Source organism: Schistocerca piceifrons, chromosome 2 (assembly GCF_021461385.2).
Source record: "Schistocerca piceifrons isolate TAMUIC-IGC-003096 chromosome 2, iqSchPice1.1, whole genome shotgun sequence".
NCBI lineage: Eukaryota > Metazoa > Arthropoda > Insecta > Orthoptera > Acrididae > Schistocerca > Schistocerca piceifrons.
In genome coordinates this window covers 1,028,076,826-1,028,090,601 of record NC_060139.1, presented here as the reverse complement: position 1 = coordinate 1,028,090,601, position 13,776 = coordinate 1,028,076,826, and the positions used below count along the sequence as shown (strand labels likewise).

The 13,776-nt window shown below is 43.7% G+C and overlaps 1 non-coding gene across 1 annotated transcript; it reads left to right on the top strand.

Annotated features, from left to right (window-relative positions):
• Nucleotides 1-12,880: 12,880 nt before the first annotated feature.
• On the top strand, nt 12,881-12,952 carry Trnah-gug. The gene has a single exon. It is a non-coding gene; the product is annotated as a tRNA-His (tRNA).
• The last annotated feature ends 824 nt before the right edge of the window (nt 12,953-13,776 follow it).

Genomic DNA, 13,776 nt, shown 5'->3' with positions numbered 1-13,776 from the left:
TGAAATAAAAATGTTTTTCTGACATTTCTTTAGTCATTTTTTTTGTCTTGTGGTGTTAAGAAAGAATAAATCTATTGTTATTTAGATCACAACTTCTCCCTTTGTTCTGATTAACATTACCTTGCTGTTTTTATTAAAGTCCTGATTTCAAAAGAAAGTAGTTAGCTTCCAAGGTCACCAATTACCTGACAATAAGCGGTATCATGACAATTCCCCAATCCCCTTACAGTCCTGACTTGGCACCAGCAGATTATTTCCTATTCCCAAAAGAGCAATTCTCCCTTAAAGGACACCACCATGGTACCCTCATGTCGTCAAAGAACATTGCATCCGTACCCTTAAGGACTTCCTGAAATCCGCGTGCCAGGGAGCCTTCAAGTCATGGAAAAGCAGCTGGAAAAGTGTGTCGACTCTCAAAGACTATACTTTGAAGAATTTTGTGGCATTGTAGTTATGTGTCAAATAAATCTACCTTTCCAAAACTTTTCCTAGTACTTCTTACAGATACCTTGTATGACCTTTGTATTTCTTGCTGAGTTTCAGTCTGAAGAGTAGTTCTTAGTTCCTGTTCTGTTTTCGTATTTAAATCTCTCACTATCATCTTGTAGTCGGTATTGTAGTGATTGACCAGATTCTGTTAGCGTACGTATTTTTGCATCTTTGGATCATAGAGTTCTGTAATTTTTTGTCTTTAAATAAGAAGCAGTAGAAACAGGTTTCTGAGGTCCCCGATCTCTGAATTTGTTCAAAAATTTATGAAAAGGATAACTTTTAGGGATAGTAACTCCAATAAAATTCAAAAATATTATAAATATGTTATTTGTGTAATTAGACTGAGATGATCAAAGTCTTGGGATATAGATATTCACATATACAGGTGGCAGTAGTATCATGTACACAAGGTATAAAAGGGCAGTATGTTTGTTGGAGCCGTCATTTGCACTCAGGTGAGGTTCAAATGGTTCAAATGGTTCAAATGGCTCTGAGCACTATGCGACTTAACTTCTGAGGTCATCAGTCCCCTAGAACGTAGAACTACTTAAACCTAACTAACCTAAGGACATCACACACAGCCATGCCCGAGGCAGGATTCGAACCTGCGACCGTAGCGGTCGCTCGGCTCCAGACTGCAGCGCCTAGAACCGCTCGGTCACCGCGGCCGGCGCACTCAGGTGATTCATGTGGAAAGGTTACTGATGTGATTATTGCCACATGACTGGAATTAACAGGCTTTGAACGCGGAACGGTAGTTGGAGCCAGATCATGGGACAGTTCATTTCGGAAATCGTCAGGGAATTCAAAATTCTGAAATGTCAAGAGCGTACCGAGAATACCAGATTTCACGCATCACCTCTCGTCAGGAACAAAGCAATGGCCGATGCCCTTCACTTAACGACTGAGAGCAGCTCCGTCCGTATAGCCAAGCAGCAACGTGTGTAATAACCTCAGAAATCAATGTGGGACATTCGACGAACGTATCCGTTAGGACAATGCGGCGAAATTTGGCGTTAATGAGCTACGGCAGTAGACGACTGACCCGAGTGCCAATGCTGACTGCATAACATATCCTGTAGCGCCTCTCTTGTGCTCGTGATCACATCGGTTGGACCCCAGACGACTGATGAGATGAGTCCCAATTTCAGTTGGTAAGAGCCGATGGCAGGGTTCGAGCGTGGCGCAGACCACACGAAGCCATGGACCCAAATTATCAACACTGCATTCTGCAAGCTGGTGCTGGCTCCATAATGGTGTGGACTGTTTTTACATCGAATGGACTGGGTGTCTGGCGCAACTGAACCGATCGTTGACTGGAAATGGTCACATTCGGAGATTTGGGACCATCTGTAGTCATTCATGGACTTCATGTTCCCAAACAACGGTGGAATTTTTATGGATGATAGTGCACCATGTCATCGGGACACTGTTGTTCACGATTGGTTTGAAGAACATTCTGGACAATTCGAGCGAATGATGTTGCCATCCAAATCGACCGACTTGAATCCCATCGAATATTTGTGGGACATAATCGAGAGGTCAGTTCGAGCACAAAATCCTGCACCGCCAACACTTTCACAATTACGGACGGCTATAGAGGCAGTATGGCTCAATATTTCTGCAGGGGACTTTCGACAACTTGTTGAGTCCATACTGCATACGGCAGGTAAAAGGAGATTTCCTGTGACTCTCGCTACCTTAGTGTAAATGATATTCAATTCAAAAAATCTGTTGCAAAATGCAGAAACTGTGCTGCACTTTGGGTGTCGTGAAATAAATGTATATCACAAAACATCTAAATCTAGTTTATCAGTAATGTCGCAGTAAACATGGAAAATAGCAATACGATTCTGTCGAACTTGCAACATTGTCGATCTTATGTAAGTTCTGAATCACTCTAAAATAGATAAACTTTGCCCATTAGATACATTAGACAGGATGTCCGCCCCCGGTAGCTGAGTGGTCAGCGTGACAGACTGTCAATCCAAAGGGCCCGGGTTCGATTCCCGGCTGGGTCGGAGATTTTCTTCGCTCAGGGACTGGGTGTTGTGTTGTCCTAATCATCATCATTTCATCCTCATCGACGCGCAGGTCGCCGAAGTGGCGTCAAATCGAAAGACCTGCACCAGGCGAACGGTCTACCCGACGGGAGGCCCTAGCCACACGACATTTCATTTCATTAGATAGGATGTTCCAGAAATCGTAATAAGCAAGCGAACGAGGTACACGAACCCTAGAATTAGTCCTTTTGTCCCTTCATATTTTTCAAGAAAAACTCCACAAGTTGCCTAAAGTTTTTTGCCTGATCATTTTGTCTCCTCAGAAGTTGCAAAAATTTATCTCTGGCGTTTATCAATCTCTCTCCATCAAATAGATTTTTCTAAAATTTTATAATTTCATCGACGTCTGTGAGATTACCACGATTTATAAAATTTCTCGGAATCATTGTCTAATCGACTCTTGAGTGACGCAATCCGTTGTTCATAAACTTCGATGTTCATTTCCCGAAAAATTCTTTTTCAACTAGATGATTTCGTTGTTGACTTGACCAAGACGTTTCGGAGAGATGCGAAGGTTTAGATTCGTCGAGATCTAGATCTGCAACAGCTTGAACACCTTCACGCAGAAGTTCCTCAATTTAAAATCACGAGGAGCCCTTAAAGCATCAGAAACTGCTTCTATTTTTTCCAGGCGACTGGATGGCACATAGATTAGACTTCTGTAATTCTGAGTTTAAATTTGTACTCGATGAGAAACTTCAATAAGCATTGTTAAAATAGCATTCGAACATTGCAAATAATCATGGAATCCTGATGCTTTAGCCGATACCATATCGGTACTGTCAGTTTCCTTGTGAAACTGCATAAATTGTGTATAATGCAGCGTTAAAGTGAAAGTATCCGTATTACTATACCGCCATGCCGGTACCCGGTATCATTTGCAGGTTGTCTATCTGATGACTTCCAGGGGCAATAAAACTTTCAATTTCAATACTTTGCATTATTATTAGCCGAATTTAAGCAATTTAAATGGTGTCCTAATCTAATCGGTAATAGGTAGGTTATAAGTTTAACACGATAAGTTTGATCCGAAGGAATTACATTTTTCCGAAGGGAAATGAGTCCTTACTGTATCTTCCATAAGGGTAGAAGCTGAAACAATGAATTAAAATGTTATTCGCCGGCCGCGGTGGTCTCGTGGTTCTAGGCGCGCAGTCCGGAACCGTGCGACTGCTACGGTCGCAGGTTCGAATCCTGCCTCGGGCATGGATGTGTGTGATGTCCTTAGGTTAGTTAGGTTTAAGTAGTTCTAAGTTCTAGGGGACTGATGACCACAGCTGTTAAGCCCCATAGTGCTCCGAGCCATTTGAACCATTTGAAAATGTTATTCCATCAGAACAATAGATCGCCTATGCCTGGGGTATAGGTAGGATTTTGTCCTTTCGGACAAAACTGGGGCGCTATTCCAATGTCGGGGATCCTCACCATTAGTGACGATATGAAAAGGGGAAAAGGGTTGAAGGTTTGAATTGGAATTTGTGTTATGGAGGGCGTTGGAGTTAGGTAGTCTGTGCACATAGTACATTCACAACGCAGTTTTCAAACACTATCTAAATACACCAGTGAATGTGTCTGCAAAGTTATATCACTGTGGGACTCATAGTTCAGTAGATATGAAGTCATAAAGATTAAGACGCGTGAAAAACTAGCTTTTGTTAAAACGGAGCGCAAACTGCCCACACTATACGTACTTATCCTCTGTCTGATGATAAAAGCGCTTAGCGACTCCCGACAAGCTTACCATTTCAAATCTTTTCCAAATTTTTTCTCGCTTACATGCTTAACGTCAAATATTCGACACGTTAATTCATTTGTAAAGTAAGCAGACGTTTGAAGCTGTTTTGTACATGGTACTGCGATTCGTTAAAGAATCGATGCTTTACTGCTATATGAATTTAAACATAAAACATGAAGCACAACTCAATAAAATTTTAAATCCTAATATATACCGTGTTGAAACAGAGAAGGTAACATTTTTCAGATTCTTTCTCAGCTTCAATCTGCAGCTCTTTCAACTGAGCATCGCGTTTCGGTGAGTGCCGTACAAAGATTTATTAAATCTTTCATTATCCTAACAAATTTTCTTACTGATAATACTGCTTCAGTTCCGTACTGTACGATAAGATTAAGGTTATGAGCGTTACAATGCACACGTACTGCTCGAAGCTCTTACTTCCGTATCCGTCACTACAATCAAATGGCTCTGAGCACTATGGGACTTAACTTCTGCGGTCATCAGTCCCCTAGAACGTAGAACTACTTAAACCTAACTAACCTAAGGACATCACACACATCCATGCGCGAGGCAGGATTCGAACCTGCGACCGTAGCAGTCGCGCGGTTCCAGACTGTAGCGCCTAGACCCGCTCGGTCACCCCGGACGACTGACTACAATCCCCACACTTTGCCAGAAACATTTGAAGTCCAATCGTAACACTGGCCTTCGAGTTTGAGTGGTAACTTATGCAGGGCTCAAACGCCTTTGTCGAGATCAAAAAAGATTTCCGCCAAAGTACGACCCGTAGAATAAAATCCGATAAGATAGTCTTTCGCTGTTTTCAGAAGGAAAGAAGGAAGGTAGATTGAGATTTAACGTCTCCTCGTCATCGAGGTCATAAGAGACGGAGCACAAGCTCGGATTATTTCAAGGATGGGAAAGGAAATCGGGCGCACCCTCTTCAAAGGAACCAGCCAGACATTTGCCAGGAGTAATTTAGGAAAATCAAGGAAAAAGTAAATGTGGATGCCCCTAGGCAGATTTGAACCGTCGTCCTCCCGAATGCGAGTCCAGCGTGCTCGCCACTGCATCACCTCATTCGACTGCAGCTTCAGAAACGAGTCTGAGACAAACAGAGACTTGTTCAGTTTGGGAAAGGTCACAAGCTTCATCCAATAAATGAAAGGTATGCAGCAGTCTTGTCTTGTTCATAATTTCTGACAAGACTGTAGTCGTCATTAGCTCGAGAATTTCATTTTGGCTATCCTGGAGTTGCCATTGGTAACCATCTCTTTGTAACCAAGATTTTAACTCTTGTCATATCTTCCGCTCTAGCCTTTACAAACGTCATAAAGTTGGGATATTCGTCGTTGTTGGATCCATGTATAAGAAGCCTGTTGAAGCCATGTGTTACGCTTCGTCCAGTTTTTCAAAACTGAGGGCACTGAAGAGTTCTTTGCAGCTGACGCTAAAAACCAAAATCTATGTTTATGTTACACAAAGAAATGCAAAAAATCTGTGCAATAAAATAGAAAAATAGGAATGGCATGTTCTGTATTACTATGCAGTTTCATTTTTCAGGTACGTAATATATTTCGAAAGTTCAGAGTCATGATTGCCGAAGGTACCAAACTGCTTATTAAAATCTCTAAAATGCTGTCTTGTAAATCTCAGGTGCTTTAACTACATGCTTTGAAGTGTAAAATTATAATGCTAGACCAAAAATGGTTCAAATGGCTCTGAGCACTACGGGACTTAACATCTATGGTCATCAGTCCCCTAGAACTTAGAACTACTGAAACCTAACTAACCTAAGGACATCACACAATACCCAGCCATCACGAGGCAGGGAAAATCCCTGACCCCGCCGGGAAACGAACCCGGGAACCCGAGCGTGGGAAGCGAGAACGCTACCGCACGACCACGAGATGCGGGCAATGCTAGACATTTCGATTTACAATGTAGTTCTTAATTTTGTTCAGATAAGAATTATATTTACATTATTCACAGTCATTCAGAATTTAAAACAAAAGAAAAACAACGATTTAGCTCATGATTTTCAGTATCAGCTCTCTCGACATGCTCATCATTAAAGGCTCCATGGCGCACTTCAAAGTTGCTGCAGAATTCTTTTCTGCATTTGCTTCCTAACTGCTTCGTCTACGCCTTCCTCGAATTTCCTGTTGTCTCTCACCACGAATCTATCCACGTCTGTTATAAGTTTTTCTACAATGAGACATTCTACAGTGAACGGGAAATTTGTGATACAGCACTATTCCGACTATTGTAGACAACCTCTTACTTTCATGTTTCTTGACTTACTGGGGTAAATTTCACTGGGCAATATGACAATATGAGTATCGAAGAAAAGACAAATGTTTAATATCATACTATGCTATAAGTGGGCCGGAAAAATCTGTCTCATGAAAAATAATCTCACTATTTTTTTCATATTCTATAACTGGAGCCCCATATATCAGCTAATAAACGCTTAATAGTCTAGAAAACGGCTTTTACTGCTCGTCTAAAGTAAGCAAGCGCTTAGAATAAGCAACCAATTTACGCGCAATTAAAAAATACAAAAACTAAATTATAGTGCTTCTCTTTGTCACTTTTCCCAGTTCCTTTTCGTAGGTTAATTTCCACAGTCATACATTTTCATAAATTCATGTGTCGTACACAGCACTTGATTAAGTTGCTGTCCCGTTTGGGACCACAGCGTTCCCAAACGTTATATTCGTTAATAACGTTTGAGACAGCAGCTCTCCTAAGGGAAATACAGTTGCTGTCCCGCAAGTCGAAGCAGACGGATTATTACATGGTCCAGTCACACTAATGTTACGACAGCGTATGCCCGGCGTCAACGTGCGATAACCCCTCACAGACGGCAGGTGGAAGGTTTATGAAGTGCGTCGGGAGACGCGGATAACAGCGCAGTCATTCCCTTTACAGCGGTAGTAGCGAAGATGGCGTCTAGTGAACAGAAAGCGTTTTGTGTTTTGCAGTTTGCAAAGACCGAATCTGTAGTTACTGTGCAACGTGCATTCCGGCTGAAGTTTGGTTGCGATCCTTCAAGCGGTAATAACATTCGTAGATGGTATCATCATTTTGAATAAACCGGCTGCCTTTGTAAAGTGAGCCGGCCGCGGTGGTCTCGCGGTTCTAGGCGCGCAGTCCGGAGCCGCGCGACTGCTACGGTCGCAGGTTCGAATCCTGCCTCGGGCATGGATGTGTGTGATGTCCTTAGGTTAGTTAGGTTTAAGTAGTTCTAAGTTCTAGGGGACTGATGACCACAGCTGTTAAGTCCCATAGTGCTCAGAGCCATTTGAACCATTTTGTAAAGTGAAGAACTCGGCTATAGACTTGATGTGTGGCGTGTGACAGATGGTGCTCACACTGAACATTTATAAGCTTCTTGGTAAAACTGTTTGAGTTGCTCTTTCATTTGACATATCATTTATATCTGTAAGTTCAATATAATAAATATTATAAAGCGTTAAAACGCCGATATTCATTTATAAACACCCCGTATTTTTTGCGATATGTATAGCGCCGACAACGAAAGCCGACAAAGAAAGCAGGTGTTGACAGATGTGAAAATTACCGAACTATCAGTTTAATAAGTCACAGCTGCAAAATACTAACGCGAATTCTTTACAGACGAATGGAAAAACTGGTAGAAGCGGACCTCGGGGAAGATCAGTTTGGATTCCGTAAAAATGTTGGAACACGTGAGGCAATACTAACCTTACGACTTATCTTAGAAGAAAGATTAAGAAAAGGCAAACCTACGTTTCTAGCATTTGTAGACTTAGAGAAAGCTTTTGACAACGTTAACTGGAATACTCTCTTTCAAATTCTGAAGGTGGCAGGGGTAAAATACAGGGAACGAAAGGCTATTTACAATTTGTACGGAAACCAGATGGCAGTTATAAGAGTTGAGGGGCATGAAAGGGAAGCAGTGGTTGGGAAAGGAGTGAGACAGGGTTGTAGCCTCTCCCCGATGTTATTCAATCTGTATATTGAGCAAGCAGTAAAGGAAACAAAAGAAAAATTCGGAGTAGGTATTAAAATCCATGGAGAACAAATAAAAACTTTGAGGTTCGCTGATGACATTGTAATTCTGTCAGAGACAGCAAAGGACTTGGAAGAGCAGTTGAACGGAATGGACAGTGTCTTGAAAGGAGGATATAAGATGAACATCAACAAAAGCAAAACGAGGATAATGGAATGTAGTCAATGTCTGATGCTGCATCGGACAGAAAGCATACACCCTCCAATAACCGTCGGAAGGGTCCAGATCGGAGGAAGAATCGTTGCAGTTTGATGATTTTTTTCCGCGGCATTCACTACGTGAAGTCGTCATTCTGGAAGAGACAGTCGATCAACACAAGTACGCATCTATCCTGACGGGTCACGTACACCACCTGCAAGCAGTTTGTTTTTCTTCGGTCCGATGGCATCTACCAGCAGGACTATGGAACGTGCCACACCGTTCCCAGTGTTGGCGCGCGGTTCGAAGGGCACGAGGATGAGCTTAACCTACTTCTCTGGCCAATAAACTCACGGATTTAAACCCAGTCCAGAATCTGTGAGGCCACCTTGATCGGGCTGTTCGCGCCATCGATCCTAAGACCGATAAATCTTTCGCAGCTGCCAGTGGCACTGGCGTTGGCATGGCTCCATATCCCTGTCGGTACCTTCCAGTACCTCACTGACTCTCTTCCTGCACCTCTCACAGCGTTCTAAGCTGTAAAAGGTGGTTATTCAGGCTTTTGACAGGTTGAGCCGTACGTGGCTCGCGGTCATGCCGTTTATTGCTCGTCATCTTGTTTTTATGGTTCTGTCGCCTCGTTTTCTTTTAACTCGATTTACTAGTGTCACTAGGTTGCTGGTATGCTTGCCCATAAGTGGCAGCAGCAGCAGCGCTTATCGATAAGTGCACTATCGTACTATATCTGGAGCGACGGCTAGTAATTCCGGGTCGTCGTGTGTCTGGAGTTCAGTAGGGGAACGGAGGGCCAGTGAGGTGCGGACAGTCAGTACTTGCCGAGCGCTGGCCACACACATGAACTATCCAACGGAAGGTGATTGGAGTGGGAACAACCGCTGGTTGGTCGTTCGGTTGTTCTCACTGGGCGACGTGTATTTGGTCTTTTGACCGTTTCAGGGCCTCGTTAGTTGGTCATCTTGCCGGACGCGGGTCGGTTCCTTCGTCGTGCAGAGATGTCATCGCTGATGGGCAAGAGTTACCTATGCATGGTTGGGTCCGAGCCAGTGTGCCCGGGTCGCTGTGTCTCCGAGTTCCAAACGGACATCGAGTTGAGTCAGGTTGGAGCTGCAGTGAGCTCTGGACAACCAAGACTCGCTCGACCGTTGCCAACACATATAATTTGACTGGGGACCACCTTGATTGGTCATTCGGTCGTTCGTCTCATCGGACGACTTGTATTTGGTCGCCGAGCACTTATGAAAACTCTGTGCCTTGTCATTTCTCCTTGTTGTTCCACAGCCGGCCGGAGTGGCCGAGAGGTTAAAGGCGCTACAGTCTGGAACCGCACGACCGCTACGGTCGCAGGTTCGAATCCTGCCTCGGGCATGGATGTGTGTGATGTCTTTAGGTTAGTTAGGTTTAAGTAGTTCTAAGTTCTAGGGGCTTATGACCACAGCAGTTGAGTCCCATAGTGCTCAGAGCCATTTTGTTGTTCCACAGTGATTGGTTTTAGGATTGTTGGAGTTCTTGGTGCAAGTGTTTACATGGAACTGTGCCTATCTTCTGTTATTTCCGCTGAGAAGATGAATGCTGTCTGCGTACTGGAGTAGGCAGTTGGTCGGTTCCAGCAAGGAAGCCTCCATGGCGTGAGGTCAGGCCAGGGCGACCAGCGGCCACTGGCGGCGTGCACGCGCGGTCGGATTTGTGTGGCACCAGCTGCGAAAGCTGCAAAATTCGTCGCCCACCGAACCTGCATACTGGAGTTGAGTAATCAGTGAACCTGTTATGAAATCTCAACTGCTGTGACATCTCTTTGTTGATTGCTGGTTGTTGCTTCCTGGACTCTTCCTGCAAGCAGCAATGTGATGGTGTGCTGGAGTCTTCCTGTATGATGTTTAACTTTTGAAATTATTATAATTTATTAGTGAAGTGCAGCAGTGCTATCTTCTGCCTTCCAGCCATTTACAGTCCGGCTACCTGCCCTCGTCGTTGGCGTAGTTTTCCGGCAGTGTGTTTTCCTCGCCGTGTTGATGCTGTCTGGCACGGCGTGTAGTTCGACAGCTGGATGTTGTTCTCCCTTTTTCTTTGAGTAGTTATTGTGCCTTGACTCTGTTTAGACACCAGTTATTAAGACATAGCCCTGCTTCAATCCTCGTCTTTGCTGATATTTTGGTTGTCGTGTCGTTGGTCGGGTGGATGGAAATGGATTAGGTTGTTGGTTGATTCTTCTGCCGTCCCTGGGTCGTGCTGCCTCCCGATTATTTAGTGTTACGATTGGCTGTCTGTCTCACCTAAACTGTTGTTAGAGTTTCCTCCCCAGGCCAACCCTTGGAACACTTCTGAGCACCACTGTTCTGTTGTTTGTGATTGTGATTTTCCTTTGTCGCAAGTACTGCGTCAGGGCTTCAGCCATGTATTAATTTTGCTTGTTCTGTGTTCAGTATATGGCCTTCAGCCGAACCTAATGGGAAGTATTTTAAGATTAGACCTTCAGCCGTGTTTTATTTCAAATTCTTGTTTGCTCTGTATTTAAGCCTTCAGCCGTGCTTGTTTCAAAATGTGTGGCTTTCAGCCATAATGTGCAAATTCCTGTCTGTAAGGTATCTCTTTAATTATCCTGAATTCTTAAAATTTCCTTCAGCCATACTGTGTAAATGCTTATCTTAAAGTTTATCTTCACATATTTTGTGTAATTGTTTGGGCCTTCAGCCGTCAAGATATTTCGAGTTTTCTTAAGATGGTTTTCTGTTGTACTGTGTAAATGCTTGTCTTTAAAGGTTGCCTTTTATTATGTCGACAAATTATTGGGTTTTCAGCCGAGGAATTAATTAAATTTAAGTTTTCGTTAATATGGCTTTTAGATGAGATTTGTAAATGCTTGTCTTTTAAAGAATTTCATTTGCTGATCTGAAATATTATTTGGGCCTTTAGCCGAGAAGACATTTTAATTTTACTTAAGTAAGGCCTTCAGCCGTTTCTCTAAATCCCTGTGTTTTAAAGGGAATTATTTAAACTTTATTACTGAGAAGCTACTTGTGCCCTCAACCGTGAATTGATCCTTGTTGTTTTAAAGAGAAATCTGTGCATTGGTTTTCGAGGAATAAAGTTGTGTGTTCTTGTGTCACTAACAGTAACTGATCTTGGCCCCTTTCCACAACCTGATCCCCCCTGTCCTGCGATACCAGATTTGACAGACGGTCGCATTAATGTGTATGGACAGTGTATTTGTGAGAGCAGCTCTCACAAAAGTAGAAAAATTAATCCGCTGTCTGCGAATTCCTTGACATCGTCTGTGTTAAGTATAAATTTACTACCCAGTGGAGACCTAATACAGCTGATGGCAAGGAATCCGCAGAGACAGCGAATTAATTTCGGAGTATTACGTACAACTGTGGATCCTCAACACTCTCTGTTCTTCAGACATGCAGTTAGCATAGCTGTTCCGCTAACGTTCTCTGGGTGTTTTATATTCTCCCAAACCCAGAGTGCGTATTTTACCCACTCTGAATTTTTTGACTGCTTACAACTATGCGCAGTAACCGTACCAACCGCCAGCGTTGAACACACTATAACGTGGCCCCTATGCAGAGGATGCTACGAGGGTACGCACACGATCGCCACCTAGTTTATCGACTGATGCGCTGGGGAAGGGGGGAGTGGGAAACCAATCCCGCCTATTTATCGCTGGGCAGCTAGCACACTGGAATCAACATTGCATCCACAGTGCCTGTCCGCCCCTGGTAGCTGAGTGGTCAGCACGGCAGAATGTCATACCTAACGACTCCCGGCTGGGTCGGAAATTTTCTCCGCTCGGGGACTGGGTGATGTGTTGTCCTAATCATCATAATTTCATCCCCATCGACACGCGAGTCGCCGAAGTGGCGTCAACTCGAAAGACTTGCACCAGGTGAACGGTCTACCCGACGGTAAGCCCTAGCCACACGGCATTTCCATTCCAGAGCCTGCTACAATGGTACGGCGTGTTGTATTTGTTTAGTAGCTAATGTTGGAATGTTGGCAACAAGCGGAAACATTCAGTAGCGACCCGAAGTTGCACCGATTAGTTAGCTCCCACAAGGGGACCAGGTAATATTATGCGAATTCACGCAGAGTAAGCTCCGCGCGGAAGTTACTGAGAGCGGATGGAGTTAGTGCAACGTGACTTCTTACGATGGTGGGATACAGAAGTTTCACGAATACGAGCAACTACTAACTGACAGACCCCAAGTTTTGCCGTTTAAGCCTGCGCGAGATACGACTAACCGCGAAGAGGTTTCGACTTTAGCTGACGTGCCAGAGAGCGGAAGTGACGCTGCTATGCGGAACCCGACGAGGCAGCCTGCGGCCGCAGCTAAGTGAAAGCAACTCCACTGCTCTGGAAACTTTAGTCCTTCCGCCGTGATAGTCTAGTGGTTAGGACATTGCGTTGTGGCCGCAAGAACCCAGGTTCGAATCCTGGTCACGGCATGCGACTTATTTTTCTTCGATTTCCTGACAGGACAGTAACGCCTGCGAAGACCTTCGAGAACTTTATTCAACAAGTCCGCAACAGTTTCTCATTTTACACATGCACAATTTAAGGTACGTATTCTATGAATGAAAATCCGTCAACTATCTGTATGTCGATATTTTTATTTACCTATAGGAACGAGTATTTCAGAGTGAAAGCTGCGTTTTTACTGTTCACAAAATGCAACTGAGTATCTTCATCCTGACGTGGTGAAGAAATTATACCTGATTTTTCTGCAAATCTGACTCTGTTAGCCGTTGGCGAAATGGAAGGTTCAACGTTTCGTCGACGAAGTGCTCATTAGGGGTGTAGCACAAGCGACTAACTTCAACCGATTCCTTTGCTCCAAGGAAGAGCCAAATTACGTTGTGCACATTATAGATCAAATGAATATAAATGAGGCAAGAAGAGAATGGCCACGTTCTGAGATTCGCCAGAAGTGATGCGACGAACCGGTTGTGGGGACTTGAGCTTGTTCTCGCGAATACGGGTCCGAAGTTTTAATCAATGCTCCATTAATTTTATTCTCCAAATGTAAATCGAGGAGTGTGCATAGAGAAAGATGGGGAACGCTGCGCAAAATGAAGTAGCGCGCATGTGTGTTCGCTGAAATTTATCCAAGAGATGGCGAGATTCTAAAACTGTCATGTTTTATATGAGTGACTCAATGAGTATGAGAATATATTATGCTCCAAGAACTACATTTATCAGGAAGTACGCGTAACTTATTGTGTCTCAAGCTACTTACAGATATCCACTCAACGTTTTCTTTAAGGCATTA